Here is a 22,797-nt window from a genome sequence, read left to right on the forward strand (position 1 = left end):
CGAATACTGCAGTAACAGCATGTGCTAAAACATTCCAAATATCTGTTAGACGGCAAATAGAAATTAAATATTACAACTTGTAGTTCAGGTATGAAACGTTACTAGCACTGTTAATCCAAATTCTCAACTATTTGCTAAATAAAATTAGGATAAAGATGTTTTTTGACATCAAAACAAAAGTGTTTTTAAAAATAACATTATAACTTCTTAGTTTTATATTTTCTAAGCAATCAAATAAAAACCCAGTTTAATGTCATTCAGTTTAATAATAGTTTGTCAAAAATGTGCAACTTGAACCATTTGATGGCATATTAACAGACTTAAAATGATAATAATTTATAATTAAACAATCAAAAATACATTGACATTATTGTTCTTTACCTATTTGTCAACAAGAAAACAAAGTAGACATTTTACTTTAATTTAGCATGTATCCATGTTTATAAAATAACTGATATAAATTTTATATGAAGCAAGGCTTTCCATATATTTTGTTGTTAAAGTATTTGTCCAATCAGACTGTATTTTCACACTTTAAAAAAAAAAAAAAAAAAAAGACAATCTGTGCAACATGGGCTATAGTATATATCTATAGTTAAGGAAAGTACAACTTAAGCCTGGTTTATACTTCTGCATTGAGTGATCGGCATGACCCATGAAGCATGCAATGCACGTAGCTGTGCATTTATATTTTTGCGCGTTGTTTCTGTTTCTCTGCAATAACACTTCAGAAACACTAGCTGGCAGTAGGTGTTTATGTTCCTTTGTGTTGAGTTTCTTTGCTGTTTTTTTTTTTCTTTTTTCTAACTTAATGTTGAAGTAGCTCAAACTGTTTCATTTTAAGGTGGGAATCGGCAGACATGCAACAACTTTAACCATGAGGCAAACACAAATAAACAGTTTCCATCTAAATCTCCTTCACGGGACTTGTCACTTGTAAACATTCGCTCCAATGGGCTCTGCCCAACTCTGCCCACACTCATCAGCGCTATCAAGCTGACCAATCACAGAGCTTGCGCAGCACATCGTTGCGAAATGTTACATTTTTTGAGAGGTGCTTCGTCGACTGCAACGACAGGGCTATAGATCAACTTTTAGATTAAAGTCCAGCTTTTCAGTAAGAATAGCTTTCTTTATGTTGACCACATTGTGTATTGCGCAAGGAATAAGCATGAATCCACAGATTATTAAATATCCCCAACAATAATTTAATCACCTTCAAAATAAATGAATGCTTTGTCAAAATTTTCCAGTCAGGTTTAAGGCTGATTTAAGGGCCAATCACACTAAATGCACTTTCTGCATTGAGAGGCACCTTTTTTGAATGATTTACTAACGGTCGAGAGTGTTTTGCGTGCGTCTTTTCAAGTCTTAACCGCCTGCTGTGCCTCGCGTTTTTGCCCTTGCCCGCCATGTGCTCGCAGTTGAAAAAAGTCAACTCTGAGCAGAAAAAGCATGTCACGTCAGTCGCGTCTTTTTCATTATTCAATTAAATGAAAGCAGAGGCGGGGCTTCCATTGATGTGCCAGCAGTGTTTGTGTTGTCAAGACAACAGCAGAGACATTTGAAGATGGAGGAGAGACTTGTGGTTGCTGAATTGAGTTATCTGGACCTTTATGACTTGTCAAATCTTGAATATCACAATATTATTAATTATTAAAAATATTATAAAATTAAAAGCAACATTCCTGCACCATACCCAGCTAATTTAGTCGTTGCCTAGCAACATAAAGTGCTCATATCTTCTCTTTTTCTTGTCAACAAAAAGGCATTGACGTTCAAGACGTTTTTAGAGCGTAAATGCGTATGCGTGGACACAAAGCCCTCGCCGTGGCTGTCGCTGATGCGCACCTCTCAAAACATGTAACTACACGTAGCAACACCGCTTAGCGCAAGCCCTGTGATTGGTCAGCTTGGCATTGATGACAAGTGTGAGCGAGACAGATAGCTGCACGAACCCCTTGGAGCGAGTATTTAAAGTGTTGCGTCCCATAAAGGAGGTACAAATGTAAAGTTTTGTTTTGTGTTTACCTTATGATTAAAGTTGTTGCACGTCCCCCACTCCCCACCTTAAAATGAGTGAATTTGAGCTACTTCTACATTAAGGTAGCGTTCAAAAAAACAAAAAACCAGTGAAGAAACTCGACCCAGAGGAAGATAAAAGCCTAACTGCCAGCTAGCGTTTCGGAAGTGTTATAGCAGAGCAACACAAACAGCGTGCAGAAGTATAAATGTACGACACCGAACAAGGCATGCCCCGTGAGTCACGCCAATCACTTCACTTAAAAGTATAAACCAGGCTTTACTGTGCAAGACTCAGGTGAGACATGGACATAATCAGCTACATTTCAAAGAAAAGTGTCTGTCACTTGAAGTCAAGTTCGATACAAGTCCACCATATTAGTAAACGTGAATGGGCAGTTAATGAAATATTTGTTTCGATTTTAGCCTCCATTCCGATTATGAAGGAACAACAATCGAGATAAAATGGTTATTGTGTCATATGCCTCCCCTTTTCCAGAAGTCTGCATTCATTTCTTGTCAAAGTAAAATCATGTAAATATACTTTTGCACCACAAAACATGCTTGATTTAATGTTGTTTTTATTATGAATTGTATTTGATTTATTTAAGTTGTTTTAAGTACAACGTGCTGTTCTGTTTGCACACTAATAATAACACTGATAATAATAATAATAATAATAATAATAATAATAATAATAATAATAACATTAATAATAAACATAACATTAATAATAATAATAATAACATTAATAATAATAATAACAATAATAATAATAATAATAGTAATAATAGTAATAATAATAATAATAACATTAATAATAACATTAATAATAATCATAACATTAATAATAATAATAATAATAATAATAATAATAAATACTTAGACCTTTTTGTTTGCAATAAATGACTTTGCTACAATATTGAATCACTGTTTGTCCCCTGTAAAGTCAGTATCCTCCAGTTGAGCACAACGGCATTAAGGTGCATATAAACACTTCATACTGTCAATTTCTCTACATTAGTTTCATTAAAAAGTAATTGCCTTTTACCCACCAGAGGTGTTCAGTGTGCTGGAGAACTACTAGAAAGTGGTGCTTGAGTCTATTATAATCTTATCTTTGTTGGTGTTTTGTCTCCATGATAATGAACCACAATTCTCAAAATAATAGCATATGCTATCTAATTCCCAGCATGTTTTTTGTTTTAATCGGCTTGCAACTGTTTTATGCTATGTCTACCATTTGCTGCAGATTTCAGCTAAAAAGAACATTAAGTGCTATGAAATACTTCTTTTAGTTAATTTAGATTATACAATTCCTTGCACAATACAATATTATCACCTCACCTCATGTTATTGCATGGTACTATTGCTGATACCACATAAACTTGCTAAGTAGCTCACATAGTAGGCTACACCTTTCAACAAAAAAAGTTAACATAATAGCTTGAAGATGTGCTTAAAAATGACATGGCTGCTTCAGAAAAAAAAACTAAAAAAAAAAAAATATATATATATATATATATATATATATATATATATATATATATATATATATACATACATACACATACATACATACACGCATACACACACGTACATACAGACAGACAGACAGACAGACAGACAGACAGACAGACAGACAGACAGACAGACAGTTTAAGTCATTTATTTATTTATTTATTTATTTGAAACCTTTTCCCTTTTAAAATTTCTTTTTTAAATATTTCATAAATGATGTTTAACAGAGCAAGGAAATTTTCACAGTATGTCTGATTATATTTTTTCTTCTGGAGAAAGTCTTATTGGTTTATTTCAGCAAGAATAAAAGCAGTTTTTAATTAAAAAAAAAAAACATTTTTAAGGTCAAGTTTTTTCTACAGAACAAACCATCAAACCCTGGGAACCTGTATTTTTTTTTTTTTTTTTTTTTAATTTTACAAGTCAACTAGAGATAAACAGTTGAGTTTTACCCTTTTTGAAACTATTCAGCTGATTTACAGATCTGGCAGGATCTTTTAGCTTAGCTTAGCATAAATCATTAAATCGGATTAGATCATTTGCCAAAAATCTGATAATTTTCTTATTTAAAACTTGACCCTTCCCTTCTGTAGTTAGATTGTGTACTTAGGCTTGCAGAAATGAAAAGTGAAAAGTTTCTATTTCTAGGCCAGTATGCTAGGAACTAACACATTCTGGCATGATCCAATTCAATGAATAATGCTAAGCTAAAAGTGCTCTCGTCAGTAACGGAGATTGGCTCAATGAATTTAAAATTGTAAAACTCAACTCTTGGTGACTTGGTGATAAAATGAGTAGTGTTCCTGTGACTCTCCTGTCGTGTTCACCTCTCTCCCCTTACTTTAGTGTTCCCGGTCAAAATTGACCACTCTACACTCTAAAAATAACTCACAAGGTCTGTCACCACTACAGTACATAGTTTAATACATTATTGTAACTTAAAAATTCAAAAATGCTGATAAGATCAAAACTTTTAAGTTGCCAGAATAATTTTATTAAGCTTTCAAATCAGGAAAATATTGAAAATTACATCAATTTAAAAATGCAGCTAATTTAAAGGTAAATATATCTGTCAGTTACTTTAAAACAATATTTTTAGCAACTCAAAGAAATTGGGTTGATAACTCAGACTAATGGAGTTGTTTTGTATTTTTAAGTCCACACACTGATGGTTTTTTTTGTTTGTTTGTTTTTTATACTGATAATATGGGACAGTACATGATTTTGTTTTGTAAAACAATGAAAACCTGTGGTTTAATACAAATAAAAAACTAACGAAAAACAAAAAATGTTGTTGTTAGATGTATTTCTTACAAGCATGTACAGTAAATTTAAAAACAACTGGATTTGTTTTCAATTTTAATAAAAAAATAAACAACTTATTTTTTGAGTACTCAACTTAATTTTGTTAGATGTTGTCGTAACTTCAATATATTAATGCAAACTGTTGCATTAATTTTTGTTTTGTTTTATCTAAACAATGTTTTTTAGAGTGTATGTAACTGCTCATAAATTGCTCAAAAAGCATTTTTCACCACCAAATCTTTCTTCAAAATTCTTTAGCTGTGAACAAAGTCTCAAACTACGGCTTAACATGAATTTATAAAGTCAGACATAAAATAACTGCAGTGAAAATACAAATAGGCACTGAAAATGTATTACAAAATGAACATGTCATATAATGGAGATAATCATATGGGAGGATCAGCACATAAGCCTGGGGAAGAGATGTATACCCACAAAAGACGTTGTTCAGTCTTAAATGTGTCTGAGTGAGTGAGCTTGTGGTGTGTATAGGGATGTTTTCTGTTTGATGGTTGGATATAGTCTGGATCCTCATTCACTTTTAACCGGGAACACCGGAGGAGTAACACAGTTGATTAAAACACTCAATAAGAGGTGATCATAACTTTATTATGTTTAAGTGCAAACTGTGGAGAATATCATAAGGCCTTGAGGCAATCAGAAGTAAAACACAATATTTGTAAGTGTTTTAAGCTGTAAATTGGTCAGATTTGACCCAATAATGACAGGAAGGCTAACAATGTCGGTTACGTTTAGGGTAAGGTGCAGCTGCTTTTTGTGATATGCGATAAAGCATTAACCTTTTAGCATAATTGGTGATTTGATTTATGAACTGCTTGATACATCCCTGGACCAATGTTGGCAAATGTTGTTGAAAATGTTGGCACAATTACATATAAAGATCTATTTTAACAACATTTAACTTTTAAACTAACACGAAAGAAGCGACGTATTGTAATGCCACTATAGGCACACTTTTTAAAAATGAACCTATAACAATATCTCTTTCAAGAATCTTCCATTTTCAGGCCTTCAGAAACCCATTGTTGCATAAAAAACAAAAATTTAACAATTATTTTTAAATCAGGTGTAAAGATCCACAAGATGTGCAACAAAAATTTAAGTGGAGATAATACATTGAATTTCATAAGACATTTTTAAAGTAGGAATACCTCAAAATGTTTGGTATTTACTGTTTCATTTGATAGGGATGGATTGACTGGCCCTTTCTAAAAATAAAATTGTATTTAGTAGGGGTGAGTGGAAATCCATATTTCGTGTTCATTGCATGTCGGCATATTGTCTTCCGAGGCACAAGTCATTTATTAAATAAGGAAAAGATTCACGCAGCTTGTCCTACCGCAGCAAATTTCGTTTTTACTGTTGATATTTGGCGCCAGTTAATCAGCAAGTGACTATTTTGCTCTTTTTGACTCGTTGGATGGAAACATTGCTTTATAGGGTATATGGCGAAACATGCTAATAGGACTTTTAATTTGCCAGTAATCTGGGTTAATCGCTTCCGGTGAACTGTAGGCCAATGTAAAATCGTCGTGTTTAAGGTCAGTTTTCTTTAAGGTCAGTGATATCTGATATAAAGTGGGTCTCATATTGTACAAGAAGCACTGCATTAAATTACATTTTCCTCGTCATGTCTTTATAATATGAGCATTTATTTTAACCCAATATATTCAATGGAGCTTCTGAGCTAGCCTGCTGATTCTGACGAGCGCATGCAAGTAAATGGCTTTTTGTCTCCTTTTACGCTTAAGCAACTAAATGAAAAACACTAGCTCGGCATATACCCTATTTGCACATCATTCCAGTTTTACACGTAAAGTTTGCATTTTTAGATGCTACTGTTGCACCAAAAGCAGAATTTTTTTTCCATAGCATACAGATGAAAACCTTGTTAAAATTCTACTTACTGATTCTACACCACAGATTCAGGAAAACAACAACACCAAAAAAATGCTGTCTCATGCATGCCAGGCCAATAGGTGGCGATGTAATTTGTACAATATTAATAAAACAAAATACTATGGATCTGCACGGATATATGTGAAGTCTAGAAGGGATACAGTTTTATGAAACTCTACAATACCATTTCTTTATGTTATCGTAAGGGGTACGTTTAGGGATGGGGAAAACATTAATAAGCATATAGTAATGGTTAAGGATAAGGTTCTATAATTCACCAATATTATATTGGCTATCCATTACACATAACACATAGCACAATAAGCTCAATAAGCTCAAAGTGAGACAATAATGGTGTCATTTTCAAAACTTACACTTTGAATCACTTTTGAAACCCATTTTTTTTACACAAAATACGGTATTGTTGTGTGAATGACCAGCAAAATTAAAAGAATTTTCTTGTAGAACATACTCAAATATCTTATTTACAGCGTCTTACTAGGGTAGATAGATGAACAAATGAAATGATCTGACCCTTTAAAAAAAATTAGTTTGGTATTTAGAAGGGAAATATTTTACAATATTTTACCTCATGCATCTCTATAAATACCCACATGGCAAGAATCAATATTTTTAGTCAAAGATTGTCTAATATCTAAATTGTCCAACATCTAAATTTTCAAATTTCTTCAGAGGGATTTTTTTTGTATTATTTTTTGTATCACTTCTCTCTTTTCATTTAGATTTTGCTGCACTTTTAAAAGTATGTTCCTACATTTTTTTATTCAGCAAACAGAGTTAAACTTTTTCTAATGTATACCTGTAATGAATTCTTTAATAAACCTGTCAGTGTGCTCATGAGGCCTGGACAGACTACAAACAATTGCTAAAATCTGACTTTTGGCACTTTCCCCTAATCCCTAATCAGGCTTATTCAAGGAGCCCTTTTGTCCCACACTGACATCCATTCACTGTTTTTCGCATTTCCACTGGGCAACGACTAGATTGCGGGGGATAGAACACACCATGGCACAAACACACAGACACACGCATATGCACACCTTTAACCAAAACAGCCTTTCTGGTCCAAACATGCATTTTAATTATAGATGCTCCTGGGCTGCACACCCACACACAGATTTGTTTAATATGCACTAATCTCTCCTGCCTTTGCCTCCCACGTTGTATACACTAATGGCCACTGAAGCTTGCAGTCCCTGAGCCAGAGCCCTACACTAAACACTGACACCCATCCTCTCCCGGCTTTGTTTCCAACAGCTCACCGAGGAGTTTCTTTTGTGCCCTGCTCTGAACAATTGAGCTTGATCCGGTCTCCCTGTCTTTCTCTCCTTCTGAATCCGCTGAAATTTATCAGCGTCCCTTGTGAGGGAGGACCAGATGGCTGCCCTGCTCTTGTTTTCAAGGCTTCGGATGCAGCTTTGTTTGTTAGCATAGCCATTGAAACCTTAGCCATGGGAGAGACTCCCAGTCTCCATCTTGTTGTCTGCAGCTCCACGACTGGATCCATGACTGACTAATTAATTTTTTTATGATGACGAATATGTAGGTTTTGGTATCACATAGCATATAGTGTTAGTGTGGAACTAATCACGATGTTTTTGGACAACTATATAACTTAATTGTTATTGTGGCTACTTTTGGTTTTATTTATTAAATTAATTGAGTTTACTAAAACATTTCAAGTAAAGGATTTGTTTTTGAAGTTGAAAACGAATTGTTCAAGCAAAAAAATTTTTTTTTGATTTTCTTTATGCACTAAATAAAAAAAATCAATTTCTACTTAGCAGGACAGTAGCTACATTTCCATCCATGTATTTTTATGCGCATTTTTAATATGCGCGTAAACATTCCCTGATGGAAACGCCAAGATGCACATAAATTTTGAAAATCCGCATAAACATGCGCATAACTGGGTAGGATAAACTTTTTATTCTATAAGAAAAAATGTGCATAAACTACAGTGGAAACACTTTTACCGAACAAAAAGGTCATGTGATTTTGTTATAAGAGACCATGTGGTGATAAAAATGTGTGTGAATGGGCAAACCAGCAGGTTGAGCACATTGTAAAACAACTGCAATGTTGTTTTGGTCATTCTAAATTGCTGTAACCATTTCAGTATATGTGTATTATATTATTAATTACCTCCAGAACTGTCGAGAGCTACTGTGCTTCGCGTCTCAAGCCTTGAAACGCCACCAAACATTCATTGCGTGTCAGAAAAGATTCACGCAGCTTGTCTGAGTGCAGCAAATTCCGTTTTTACTGTTGATATTTGGCGGCAATTAATCAGGAAGTGACGATTTTGTTCTCTTTGACTTGTTGGATGGAAACGCTGCTTTATTTGCAAATCTTTTATGCAGTTAATCTGGATTTTTGGATGGGAACATAAAAACAGAAATATTTTTCCACAGCTTATGCAGATAAAAACATTGTTAAAATCCTACCCCTTTCTTACAGATTCATGAAAACGACAAAAAAAAGCTGTATTATGCATGCCAGGCCAGTAGGTGGTGATGTATTCTATGAAATAATAATAAAATTAAATACTATAGATCTGCATGAATATGGGTAAAATCTAGAAGACATACAGTTGCGGCATGCACACATTAATATGGCATGATTTTTATGTACAATAATTACTATTTCTTAACATTTTCATGAGAGGTAGGTTTAGGGATTTAGGTAGACTTTAGCCCCTTTCACACATACAGACCTTTCTGGAACTATCCGGAAAGGTCTGTATGTGTGAGCTGGCCATTTTTAAAAATACCGGGAAATTAGTTCTGGGTACTTTCCGGAAAGAAAAGTTTTAACATTACCGGTAATTTGCCGGAATGCTGCGCTGTGTGAACGCAGAAGAAAAACTTGCTGGAAAAAGAGCGTTCACGCTTAGAACACGCTGACGTGAGATGTGTACTCCAGCCAATCAGAACATTCAGACACATTCACATCCATGCTGTTTATGAAAATAAAAGCCTTTGAATATTTTTTCAGACACATTTAGCTGCTAGATATTTGTCAGATAATGTCATTATTAATGCCAACTGTGTAAAATTGATAAAATGCTTATGATAAGCCTTCAAGCTCTGCTTCAGTTGCTTGACGTGTGTGCACATGAAGCAGCTGATGAGCACCATTACACACACACACACACACACACATATCATGTACATCTCGACATGTGAAAGTGTTCCACTATGTTTTCATCGAAGTTGTTCACAATACTTATCCATTCACAGAGTTTGTAGTCAAATACAAGCGCAGCCGTTTAAAGGTCACTTCTGGTTAATGATGTCAGAATTTACCAGTATTTTGGAATGGATGTGTGAATAGTCTTTTCCGGAAAAATTCCGTAGCGTCCTTGCCTGTGCGAACAGCGCTTTTTTAAAATTACCGGTAAAGTTGTTCCTGAAATTTTCAGGATATTTAACAGTATCACTGTGTGAAAAGGGCTATTAATAAGGATAAAGTAATGATTAAGCATAAGGTCCTATAATTAGCCATTAATATTTTGGCAATTAAATACTCATAATTAACACAAAGTATGCCAAAATATGGTATTGTTGTGTAAATGAACAGCAAAAACACTTAATTAGTGTTTATTTTGTAAACCATACTCCAATTATCTTTGTTTTATTTATAGCATCTTATAGACAAATGAATGAAATGATCTGACCCTTTAAAAAGAAAAGAAATTAGTTTGGTATTTAGTAGGCATGAGGGGAAATCAATATTTAAATGTATTGCAATATTTTACCTCATGCTACTATATCGATATTCTCATGGCTGGAATCAATATTTTTAGTTGACGATTAATCTAAATAACCTGTTTTCCTCTTCTAGTTATTTTGCTTCGAGATGCAGAACCGAATAAACAGATGTTCAAAAGAAAAGACGAGAGGACAAGAGAAGGTGGGAGGAGTGTCCTTCTGTTCAAGGCTTTTACACACTTCGAGGTTTGATAAGATTACAGCCAAACAGACACAAACCCTCCACCCCAAACGCCGCGATTGTGCAGGACACAGAAGGAGAGTACGAAATGAATGTGAACAGGAAAAAGAACACAGTGGTTGGATTTGAAAACAGTCAGTCAATGACTCAACAGACAGCTTTGCAAATTAAAATGAGCATTAGCAATGGCCAGTAAAATATGTAATGACATTTAAGGTGATAGAACACTGATATGCATATTTTTATTCATTCCATTAACCACCGAAGCCATACAGTTGCCTTGCCTTCAAAAACCAAGCAGATGAAAGCTACTCGAATCTCTACCTTAGTTTGCTGCCAAGAAAAGCAGCATTTTTTGGACTCGGCCAACATGATTGCTATGGCAACTAAATACATTTTTTTTTACACATGGTCATGTGATTAATTAAATAATTATATAATCATGACATTTAGCATTTGTTTCAGAGGAATCCATGCCCCCTCCCCCTCCTCATATAGCAGATAACCAAGGATTAATGCTCCGTTCGTGTCTTGAATTACTGTAATTATGAGATTCTACTCAGAGCTGAACTCAGAAATGATTTGTTGCTATGGGAACACTCATAACGCCAAAATTAATCCATGCGTAGCTTTGTTGTTGATGGCAGCAAAATATTTAATCACTAGATTAATTTGTTAGTTTACGACAAAATGATTGGACAGGATGTCTCAGAAACAAGCAATAGTGTATTTAACGAAATAGTTCAATTTAGCATCAAATATTACGTAAAACAAATATATATATGTTAAGTTTACTTCCCTTTTGGTGCTATTTTACATGACAAAAAAGGGAATACATATATAACATAATTGATTTAATTATACATATAATTTGGTCGTCTGCACCAAACGCGATGCAAAACAACAGAATTTTTTAAATTTCAAAACCAACCTCTTCATTTCAGCAACTGCACTCCCAACTAAATGGTAACAGTCATGATCTAATTAATACAATTTTAACCTATTTAATATCATTAAAAGTACTCTGGCTGAGTACTGATGTTATTGGTTTGCACTGACTTTAATTTTTAAAGCATTTTTAAACTGAATTTGAAACTGAATAAAGCACATAATCAGTACCTGAGGTGATAATTGTCTTTGTTGTTTATGTTGTTTTGCTACAACATTGCAGAAATAGAAACTGTTTCTAAAATAGGAATTTTAGGCGTTACCGTAACAGGTGGTTAGAATGAAAACTAGTTTCAATGTGAAAAAGATTGTCATGTGTCGCAGCGCTGCGAGTAGTTAGGACATGGTGTCCATTTATATTACAAGGCTGTGTATAGTTATGTTAAAATAATCCAAATTTGCACAGATAATACAATTTCTATATTATGCATGCCAGGCCAGTGCATGGCGATGTATCTTTGTGATTAAAAACTACATCTCTAAACAGATTTGGTCCCTTGTTTGCAAGGGACTATATGCACAGCTAATGTTTTTCAGCCAATGATGAACTTCTGGTGAAAGCATTATTTATTTTCAATTTCATAAAGTGCCTTTTACAGCATCGACATTATAATGTAATTCAAATATAATCAGCTAAATAGACCTAAGCCTCCATTTAGTTGTTAAAGCGTAAAAAGAGACAAAAGACCGTAGATACCGTCATTAGTGGCAGGCTAGTGCAGAAACGCCACTGAAAATACTAGGGTACAATATAATTTAAAGCTGAGCTTCTTGTTTCGTCTGATACTTACTTTATATAGTATCTCAGCCAGCAAGTAAAGATTGCCGTTTTTTTTTTTTTTTTTTTTAAAGAAATCAGATCTTAAATGTGCCGATTCTGAATGGCATGACAATTAACTTGAAGCTCTCAGGCTGGTTGACTAAACTTCAAAGTCGATATACCCATATACCTCATAGTTAGCAAGTACTCAAGCATGCCTGTGGACTGAATGTTGAACTGATGTTCACACATCTTTTTTTGTAAAAATAGAAATGTGTTGTGTTTATGTAGTTTACACAAAAACTATAATAGTATCGTTAAAAAAATCCCATTTTCGGACGATTGTGTTTTCAAGCATTTACATAAATAGATAAAATCCATGAAAAGTTTTCGGTTTCTAGTAAAAAATCGTTTTGCATAAACATTGCACTGCATTCAAAGTTGCACGAAAGCGCCCCCTCGAATTAAATTCCTTGGCAGGGAATGTTAAATAGTTTTCACATAATTTTTTTGTTGACTTGACCCATACTAGGGCTGTGCGATTTGGGCAAAATATCTAATTGCGTTTTTGTTTTGTTTTTGTTTTTTTTGACAGATATTGCGATTTCAATTTGATTTGCGATTTAATTTTTTAGTTAAGCTTTGGCTCATTCACACTTCTTATATATCCACCTGTGGTACTTTTTTAGATGCTGATTGATATATTGCCTCGTGCTGGTAACAATTCTGCGACAGCTCTTAAAAATGACCTGGTTTTGTTTGATGTCTGTAACTTTGAAACCGAAATATTCCTATACTACCCATGTTCTGTTTTTCAGTGATATTAATTTGTCTATTAATGCCCACTCGTCTGCGCTTTCCTGTTTCTTTGTTTTTTTATTGTGGGCATTTCGCATTAGTTCTGTTGCACTATTTTGGGGTGCAAACAACGACTTAACTCGCGACTGGACTATCATAGTATAATACATCAGTAGGGTACGGAACGATGTTGTGACGAGTGTTTCCCAAAACTCTGTCGCAGATCCATCATTTGAACCAAGTTAATTATATCGTAAAACGCCCACAATGATGCTCTAAACCGGTTGGTAACAACTTCTTGAGAAAAGAATCCCATAATTTCTTTGTGCAAACTATATTTTAAATGCACACACATTAAAAAAAAATAATCCAATATTATTTTTATAAAAACATGCACTCGCTTTTCATATTTCTTTGAAATATGTAAATGGCACATATAGGACCGATGTTTCCTTTACTATTGAGAACATTACATATTCTATTCTAAAACAAAAATGTATAATTCATATACATAAATAATGAGGTTATTTATTAAGAAATTTAATTTAATATTTATTATTTATTAGTAAATGAAAAAAATTACTTTAATAATAATATTAATGCAAATTATGATTATTATTATAAATATTTATATGTATTATTATACAATTTGACACATGCAAACCACAACAGATTTGTTATAACCAACAGGCCCATGTCATATACAGTTCAGATACTTAACAAATAACCTACTATGAATTAAAAGCATTGACGTAAGCTATGCCTTTTGTTTTCACAACAACGCAACATTAATTCCGCTTTTAAATAATCGGTCACCTATAGCTTTCGTCATGAGCCACAGCTGTGTTCAAAATGACATCAATGTTGAGCGCAATTGTAAACATGAGGATCGCTAAAACTGAACTGTAAAAAATACTTTGAAAGCAAATTACACCTAAGAGAGACGACTTTAATGCTTTTTTTTAGCATTTCAAGTTTGAAAGTTAAAATTTTCGGTCCCACTTTATAATGTGTCGCTTATACCTGTGAACTTATATTTGTAAGTTGTATGTAACTACAGTGTGTGTACACACTGGTACATAGTATTTACTTGTGTAATACTGGTGTTACACACATGTAACAACCCACTGAATAGCATGTGTAAGTTCAAATGTGTAACAGGACATTAATAACACAATCTTTGGTAAACTAACTCTTTAATGTGAATTAATGTGATTTAACAATTTACCTTAAAACAACATATAAACACAAGGCATTTGTATATTCCTATATACACTTATACTTTTTGGCTGTAGCTGCTATTGTTAAACAGTTGCACAAATGTGTTGGTTTTAAATATTACATAGTAATTTGTGACCATTTTACACTATATTGAGAAGACAGTTCCTGAGGATTTACGCTGTAATTACACTAGTATCACAAGATGAAACCTTCTAATGTAGTGTTAGTTCTGCCATTCTTATTCTAAAACAGTATTCAGAAGTACATGGCATGCAAACAGCTGTGGAAGTGGGAAAATACCTGCAAGTGTATTGTTGTTACACAATGCACTTATTATCATCTTGTTACAGATGTGTAGTTTTTAGTGTTTTACCAAAGTCCTGTTACACTTTTGAACTTACACATACTAATCAGTGTGTTGTTTTATGTATGTAGTTACACTAGTGTTATACAATTAATACTATGTACCTGTGTGTAAATACACTGTAGTTACATACTGCTGACATATTTACTTACCATGTAAGGTCACAGGTATAAGCAACACTTAATATACCCGAATGGGTGGTAAATTAATAGGTATTAGAAGGGATAACTGGGAATAAAACACAGCCAGGAACTATGTTTCTAACTCCAGCTCCAGAGGTGTAGTTGCAGGCATACAAGTTTGCAATGCGGTTTGCAAATGTTCATTGGAAAATTGGATTTGGGAAATGTCAAATCAACAAACTATGTTTGTAATGACCGAATGTGCGACCTTAGTTGGCAAACTATGGTTTTTGGAAACGCTCTCCTAAATGGGTAGAACGAAAGTGTGCTTACTTAGTTGGCTAATAACACTGTCACACACACAGACAGCAGTCATGCATTTATAAGTTTCAAATTGCGATTCGATTAATTGCACAGCCCTAACCCATACAATATTAAAATAGTAAAAATTACTTTAATGTTAACATTTAAAAAGAAAAACAGACTTGCATATTTTCACATTAATAAAGAATTTATTAGACAAAATATAATCCACAGTATTGAAACACAAGCCACATGTAAATGAACATTTTTAAATGTGACTACACAAAATAAAAACACATTATCATAATTAATGATCATAATTAGGTCAAAATTTAATCAATTACATTTATAACTGTTGTGCCTATTCACTGAATAACAATCAACATTTATGACCTTATAAAAGATCTCAAATGATAAATCTGGCCATATCACAATGCCTAATATAATCTCTTTTAATGGCATTTTTACAACATAAACAATCTCAATTCGCGTGTCAAAACGAGTCCCGCGCATCATAATAAAGATTGTAAGTCGCTAAAATGATATACCTCTTCCGCAGTTCACAGTAAAATCCAGATTGAGATGGAACGAAGAGGCATGTTATTGCGATATTCCTCCTTCAGTTTCAACAAAGCTGCATAGACAACCGCCCAGGCCTCCCCCATTTTCGCCTGGAAAGTCACCTCTCCAGTGTTTGAGTGTCTGAAGCCGTTGGCTGCTCCTGAACCGTTTGGCTCTTTCTCCACTAGCAAACAGCCCCACAATGTACCTCAATCGCTCTTAAATCTATTTTTAAACGATTTTATTCCGCTCTACGCCGATGCGAACGGGACCGGACTGTTGTTTGGGAATTTATCTGAAGACCTGCCGCCTCAAAGCAGCTTTATAACGCTTTGTTTGAGCACTATTTGACAAAATAGTCGAGGAGGAGGAAATTCCACACAAGCAGTGAAAGGCAGTCCTCGCGTTCATCCGGGTATTAAAGTGAGTGTTTTCTTAATTTTTACTCGTTATATCGATAATACGGTAGTATATGCGTGTTTGTGTTGCGTTGGGTATTTTTAATAACAATATACAGCGATTTATTATTTGGCAAGGGCATTTCTTTTGGAGGATCTGGCTGGGTGGGGGATGGGAAGCACTGTGTGTGTGTGTGTGTGTGTGTGTGTGTGTGTGTGAGCGTGAGCGCGTGTGTGTGCGCGCGCGCGTAAATGCAGCACCACTTCAGATTGTTTTGTAGTTTAGGTGTGTGCAAAATAAAATTTCATAATGCATTAAAATACACAAGCAATCAAATTAAGCATTAATAGAACAATTTTACATCTGCTTTGTATGTTTATTATTGCTGTATGCATATGTAATATAACATTAAAGTTGATTTCTAACAAATTTTCATGTGCTTCATACACTTAAATCAAGTTAATGTTCTCATATAAACACACTTCTATTATTATCTACATGTGATGCACTTCAAAACACTGACTTAGTCTTGTTTTTATTATATAATTACATAATTATGTTACGTTAACTGTATATGAATTATAATCAATGTTTATAATCAAACTGTACATGTAGATGAGCACGAGCACATGACTGTTGTTGGCAAAGCACTAACTCTGTGAGAGTGGGGGAGGGGAAGCTCAACTCATTCAGTGTTTGGGCAAACACAAGTGTGTGTCAAATGACATGATCGTGAATTTGTAATCATTTACATGTAAAGTGATATTTCTTAGCATGCACACTGATTATATACACTCTCATTGTCAAACTATGCAATGCATATGACTGCGAGTAACACCAAAATAAGGCTCCAGACTTAATGCATACTGTATAACACAATGTAACAATGATTTATACAAGTCAAACAGTCAATAAATACAAAACAATAGTCTTTATAAAAAGGAATATGTGTGTGGATGTGATATCTGGATCATGGTGTTCAGTCTAGAGTGGGGGTGGGGAGCTCTGTAATGTGTGTGTGTGTGTGTAATCTGAAGGCCATGTGTGTTGGGAAACTCCCATTGTAATGGCTCTCATGTAACCTATTTAGATCACCAACCCTTTAACTCATTTACTAGTTAGTGTTAGGTTAACCTAGCTCATTTTCTTACACAACCCCCCGTCTGAAATTAGGCCAACAATAAAACGCTATTAAAACACTATTAAACATGTCTTCGTTTCTCTCAGTGAAAGATTTGAGTCTCTCAGTCTTTGTTTGAAATCTGCGTCTCTCTGAATGGAAGAGTGGCACGGTTATGTAACTTGTGCCTCAGAGTGGATTGAAGCAAGATGTGGGGGATGGGACAGACAGATCTGATCTATTGCGCTTTTTTCCCTCTTTTTTTTTTCCTCTCCCCCACTCGTTCCCTCGTGGAGCAGAATTGCAGTGGGCCAGTCGACGTGTTGAAACGTGACATTTGTGTCTGTGCTGTGTTGCGGTGCCGTTGACCCTGTTTCTCTTGAGCCTCAAGGTTGAGTTGAGATGGGCAGATGGTGGTGTGAGCTTGAAAATGCCTGCCATGGTCTGTGCTTTCTTGAACAAGGCCTGGGTTTATTTTCTGCAAGGTCATTGAGGAACGCTGTAACTGTTGTCTAGTTATGCAATCCGGTATAATCAGTAGTAGTACTGTAAATGATCGTAAACACAGGTAATATGGAAAGTGGATTTGTAAATTAGCTGAGGGTGCGTCCGCTTTGCATTCATTCTTTGTAAATAAAGCATTTCGTTTGAACTCTAGCTGTTTCAGTAGTGGAGGGATTGCATCAAACTTTGAGTGCAACTAGTAAACAAAACGATTATCTTTTTAGTTGCTACTACAAATTGTTGGCGTGTTGGCTAGTTAACATGGAATTAAAGGGTTCACGGAGTTCGAGTTGAGTTAAAATGACTGTCGGGTCTGTTTCTTGAACGGTTTGTGAATTATATGGTTGGTGGTCTGCTATCAGATCCATCAATCACATGCTGTGTTTGAAGTAGCTCTGTTCTGCAGACTGAATGAGTATTTCCACTTTAGTTTTCAATGCGGAACTGTCTTGTGAATATATGTGCGACTTTTGAGTCATTAGTAGGCCCACCTGGAGTCTGCGCGCGCAGATTCAGCAGATTTTCCGCAGATTTTTAGCCCATCATTAATTCTGTTCATTTACATGAGTAAATGTGTGTAAATCTATATTTATTCAGTTTTTTACTTAATTTCAGTAATATTATTGACTAATGTGAAAATGTTCATCTGATTTATTTACAATGCAGTTTGTAAAGTAATATTTTCTGTCTTTTACTAGATATATTATGTGACACTTGCTTTATTTACCAAATAAAGTGAATCTAATTGGATTTGCATTTTAAACATTAAATAAAAGTTAAAAAGATATTATTTTTATTTCATATATTAAGGTTTTAGTTCTGATTCTCCCAAAATAATTCTGCAGAAATCCACAGACTTTTACCAAAATTCTCTGCAGATATAGCAAAAAATGCCCGCAGATTCCATCTGGCCCTACTCATTAGCCACTATACTTACTTATACAATAGCTAGGACATTATTTGGGAACTGGCTTGTGCTACAAACTAACGTGCTTATGATTACGATAATAAATATTTGGTGAATTTGGTGTGCGAAAAATAAAATAATTTTTGGAATATAATGATAATTGTTAATTATTTTACTAAGCAGTTTGAGCCTGTCATGGATAGGTAAATGTGATTCAGTGTTTCCTCTAAGATTTTTTTCCAGCTGTGGCGGCAGGCCTTTTACACAGATCTTCCAACTATAGCCTTATTTCAAGGACAAATGTTATAAGCGCAGTATTACAAGTCGAGACTGCATTCATGAAATACGAGCATGCAAATCTTTTTGCTTGCGCACTGATTTTCTCTGATTTAGTGCGTTTATGTAACAAGTATGTCTCCAACATTTATTCGATTTGCTAATATTTATGAATGTCCCCAATAGGCCTACAGAGCGGGATTGATGCGTCCTGAAGTAAAATGAAACGGCTATAAACTCCAGTAAAATAAAGTAATTGTATGCAGAACCATAGACCTTTATAAAGTTTAATTATGTAAATGGTGTTCAACATAACTGAAAGCTTATGGTAAAGGTTTTGAATGAGAAGCTGTAATGTAGACGTGGCAAAAATTAATTTTGCTGTGGTGCTCCGTCATGGAAGAATGAATGTAGCAGAAACCATGGGCCCTATCATACACCCCGTGCAATGCGGCGCAAGACGTGAAGCAATTGTTGTTTGCTACTTTCAGCTTGGCACAAGAGTTGTTTTGACATTTTGCACAACGCTGTTTAAATAGTAAAAGCATTTGCGCTCATATATGCGCCCATAGGTGTTCTAGTCTAAAATAAGGAGGTGTGTTGAGGCGCATTGCTGGTGCGATGCTATTTTGAGAAACTGTATAAATGATTCTTTCTTTCCTAAAATCCACGCAGAGCGCGTTAGTTGTGCACCTCGCTTACACATTGCTTAATACAGACAGGATATAGAGCAATACGCAAATATCTTTACATATGAAAAAGAGTTAAAATATTAAAGATATATTTATAGGATATAATAAGGATATATATAGGATATAAATATAAAGGATTAAAATATTATGAAAGATATTATTTTCAAGCCTACATAAATATAAAAACCATACTTTCATGCCTTCTTCATCTCGGCGGGCTTTTTCAGTGTGTTCATAAAAATTTTATTTTTGTGTTTTGTTATTCTCAAAACACACCTATAACTCATTAAGAAAATAAGCTCAACCCTGTTAGACCATGGCGCAAAGTGGATTTTACCGTCCTTAAAATAGCAAAAGTGGATTCCGACACGCCCTTATTGCTTTTTGCGCCCTGTGCTTTGCACTTTGTGCCTGGATCGTCAAAATAGAGCCCCATGTGATTATAATGCTGCCAGTGATGGCAAGTCAGTGTTGTAAATTCAACTGAATAGTTCAAAACAGCTGATTTGTTTTAAAAGCACTGGGAATGCTAGTTAAAAAAAATTATTCTTTTTTTTGAACAAAAGCACTGTAGCCTTAGGGTGCTTTCACTCCTGTGAATCGATTCATTTGTTCAGAAACAGGGATTAAAATAGTTACAATGTTGCTCTTTTTTTCTTGGTGCGGTTCGCTTTCATACGACAAAGTTTCTAAACGGACCAAAATAGGTAAGACAAGTGCCGTGCGAGTAAACTCTCTTCACATTGGTCAGAGTTTCCGAGTTTATTTTTTGCAAAATCTCGCTTAGCTACCATGCTTCCTTATTTTAATTTATGACAATATAATAATAAGACATTATAAGTGAAAATCTGCATTTTAATTTTGAATGGTGACACCCACAGGCGTCATCACTAAATATAGAGCAGAGGTAACACTTTCTTATACGTAGCAGTTTACTTATGCATTATAGGCTTTACATTATAGAGGGAAATAACTGATAAACTACAGCAGTTTGGTCAATTTTCCTATTGGATAAACCCATAAACTGCTTACGTTAATAGTTCAGCATGCTTTCACTTTCGTATTTTACATGAAACGTACATTACTTGACTACATGATTACTTATCATTTTCTCTTCATACATATATATGCCTGTTACATATGCATGACACACTGTAATATTGCCGGGCTCAGATTGTATCTCATTCAGGCGATCTCGGAGCGATTGTTTTGACGCGGATCCGAGTGCAATTGCTGGATTCACATATGGCAAATGAACCGCGCTAACTGGGCAAACGAGACAGGTTCCGAAAGGAAAGTCTAGGTGTGAAAGCACCCTTAATCTCAGATTTAACTAGTTTAATCCTAATAATCCTAAAACAATTTTATAAAATAAAAATATATTGTTTAAAATGAAACTCACTCAGTATTCACAATTAGTGTTCTTGAACTGTTAAACTCATCATCACTAATTTGATATTGGGAAAACAACACTCTTGCTTTCTGTAAAAAGGCAAGACCAATACAAGAATATTATTGCTTACGTAATATTAAAAATATACAGTAATGCTTGTTTTGTGTCAGTGACATTTATTATGATGTAGTTATTATAATGTACTAGACAAACTGTAGGGTTTACACTATTTATTTATCAATCAACATATATTTTTGGACGGTTGAAGTAACTGGAAGTGGCTGACACAGGAAGTCTTGCACTTTCAGGTTAAATATGACTGTATACTGTTAAAATAGATAATCTACAGTATCGTCTTATTTTTATTAATGTAAGATTGAGATATAGTAAAGCTTACGTTTCATGTTGTGGAATGCAAACTTTTATTGAAATGGTACATGAACTGAGTATGTAGTAAATGCCTACTATTCAGTGTAGTAACAATACAATGCAACACAAATGATTGAAAGTTGACAGGAAATTTATATGAAAACACCAAAATATTGCACCAAAAACCCTGTTTTATCTGTAGTGTCATTTATTTAAGAAAATGGCTAGCTTTTTTATCTTTCAGTCATTTCTGTACTTTGTTAAACATTAATAAAAATGTACAATATTAAAAGTAAAAAGCGTTTTACATTTGGCCTTCTTTAAACAAACACTATTATTACTTCTACAATGAGATAGTTGTTTTCTGCCATTGCATCATTTTTCACAATGTTTTTAAGCCTCCACCATGAACATTTTTTGTTTTAATTTGAAAAGTCCAACTTTTAAAAATACATCCCGAGACCTCCTGCTCCATACTATTACAAGCTCGCCATCCAGCTTTAACCTGAAACCAGCTTAATTATTTAATGCCTTCCAATGGGTGATTACTCAGCTAGTCATTTGGATGACCCATTTAGTATGCTTTTAAACATTTAAAATGTTTGTTCGAAAATAAAATCCTTTGCAAAAATGATGGTTTCTGGGTATTATTTTGTCTATTTGGGCGAACATAAACTTATCAGGGGAATCAACTATTATAATATAATACTGCAAGATATCCCAGTGTTTCCTCTAGGATTTTTTCCAGCTGTGGCGGCAGGCTTTTTTTTTTTCACAGATCTACCAACTACCTATGGCGTTATTTCAAAAACAAATGTCGGAAGCGGAATATTACATAAGAGATCACATTCATGTAATTAAGGCTGCACGATTCTGGCTAAGATGTGAATCACAATTTTTTTTTTGCTTAAAATCAAGATCACTATTCTTTAGATGTAAAATAAAGGTTAATGTGATTAGGCTATTATTATTGTTAATTCTCAAAATATAGTCACCTTGGAATTATAATGTTCTGTCTGCATTCTGAATGATTTTGAGATAATGAGCTGTCCTAAAGTTTTTGCCATCCATAGCAAACAGTATGCGTGCAGCATTTTTTTTTAAGTCTTAAAATGTAAACAACTTTATATAAAACATCCCCTATTGTAAATAAGTTGTCATTTAATAACTCAATTTTGACAAAAATGTCAGATAGAACCATATAATTCTAAAGTGACTGTATGGTAAAACAACAACACTAATAATATTACACCCATTTGTAGGTCTACTGTTGCTTAAAATGCAAAATTTTGTATAGTCATTATGATGGACTTGAAC

At 34.2% G+C, this 22,797-nt stretch overlaps 2 protein-coding genes across 13 annotated transcripts in view; one reads left to right on the forward strand and one right to left on the reverse strand.

Moving 5' to 3' along the window:
* si:ch211-51h4.2 overlaps positions 1-22,797 on the reverse strand; it is a 488,455-nt gene that overhangs the window by 29,091 nt on the left and 436,567 nt on the right. The gene's annotated exons all lie outside the window — the stretch shown is intronic.
* The window catches only part of tbl1xr1a (TBL1X/Y related 1a), a 124,927-nt gene continuing 118,112 nt past the window's right edge, over positions 15,983-22,797 (forward strand). Inside the window, exon 1 of one of the 2 annotated variants that reach the window (XM_005172823.6) lies at positions 15,983-16,243. The gene's annotated coding sequence lies outside the window, so the exon portion shown is untranslated. 2 annotated transcript variants of the gene reach the window in all.

The sequence above is a fragment of the Danio rerio genome, chromosome 11 (genome assembly GCF_049306965.1).
Source record: "Danio rerio strain Tuebingen ecotype United States chromosome 11, GRCz12tu, whole genome shotgun sequence".
Lineage (NCBI taxonomy): Eukaryota > Metazoa > Chordata > Actinopteri > Cypriniformes > Danionidae > Danio > Danio rerio.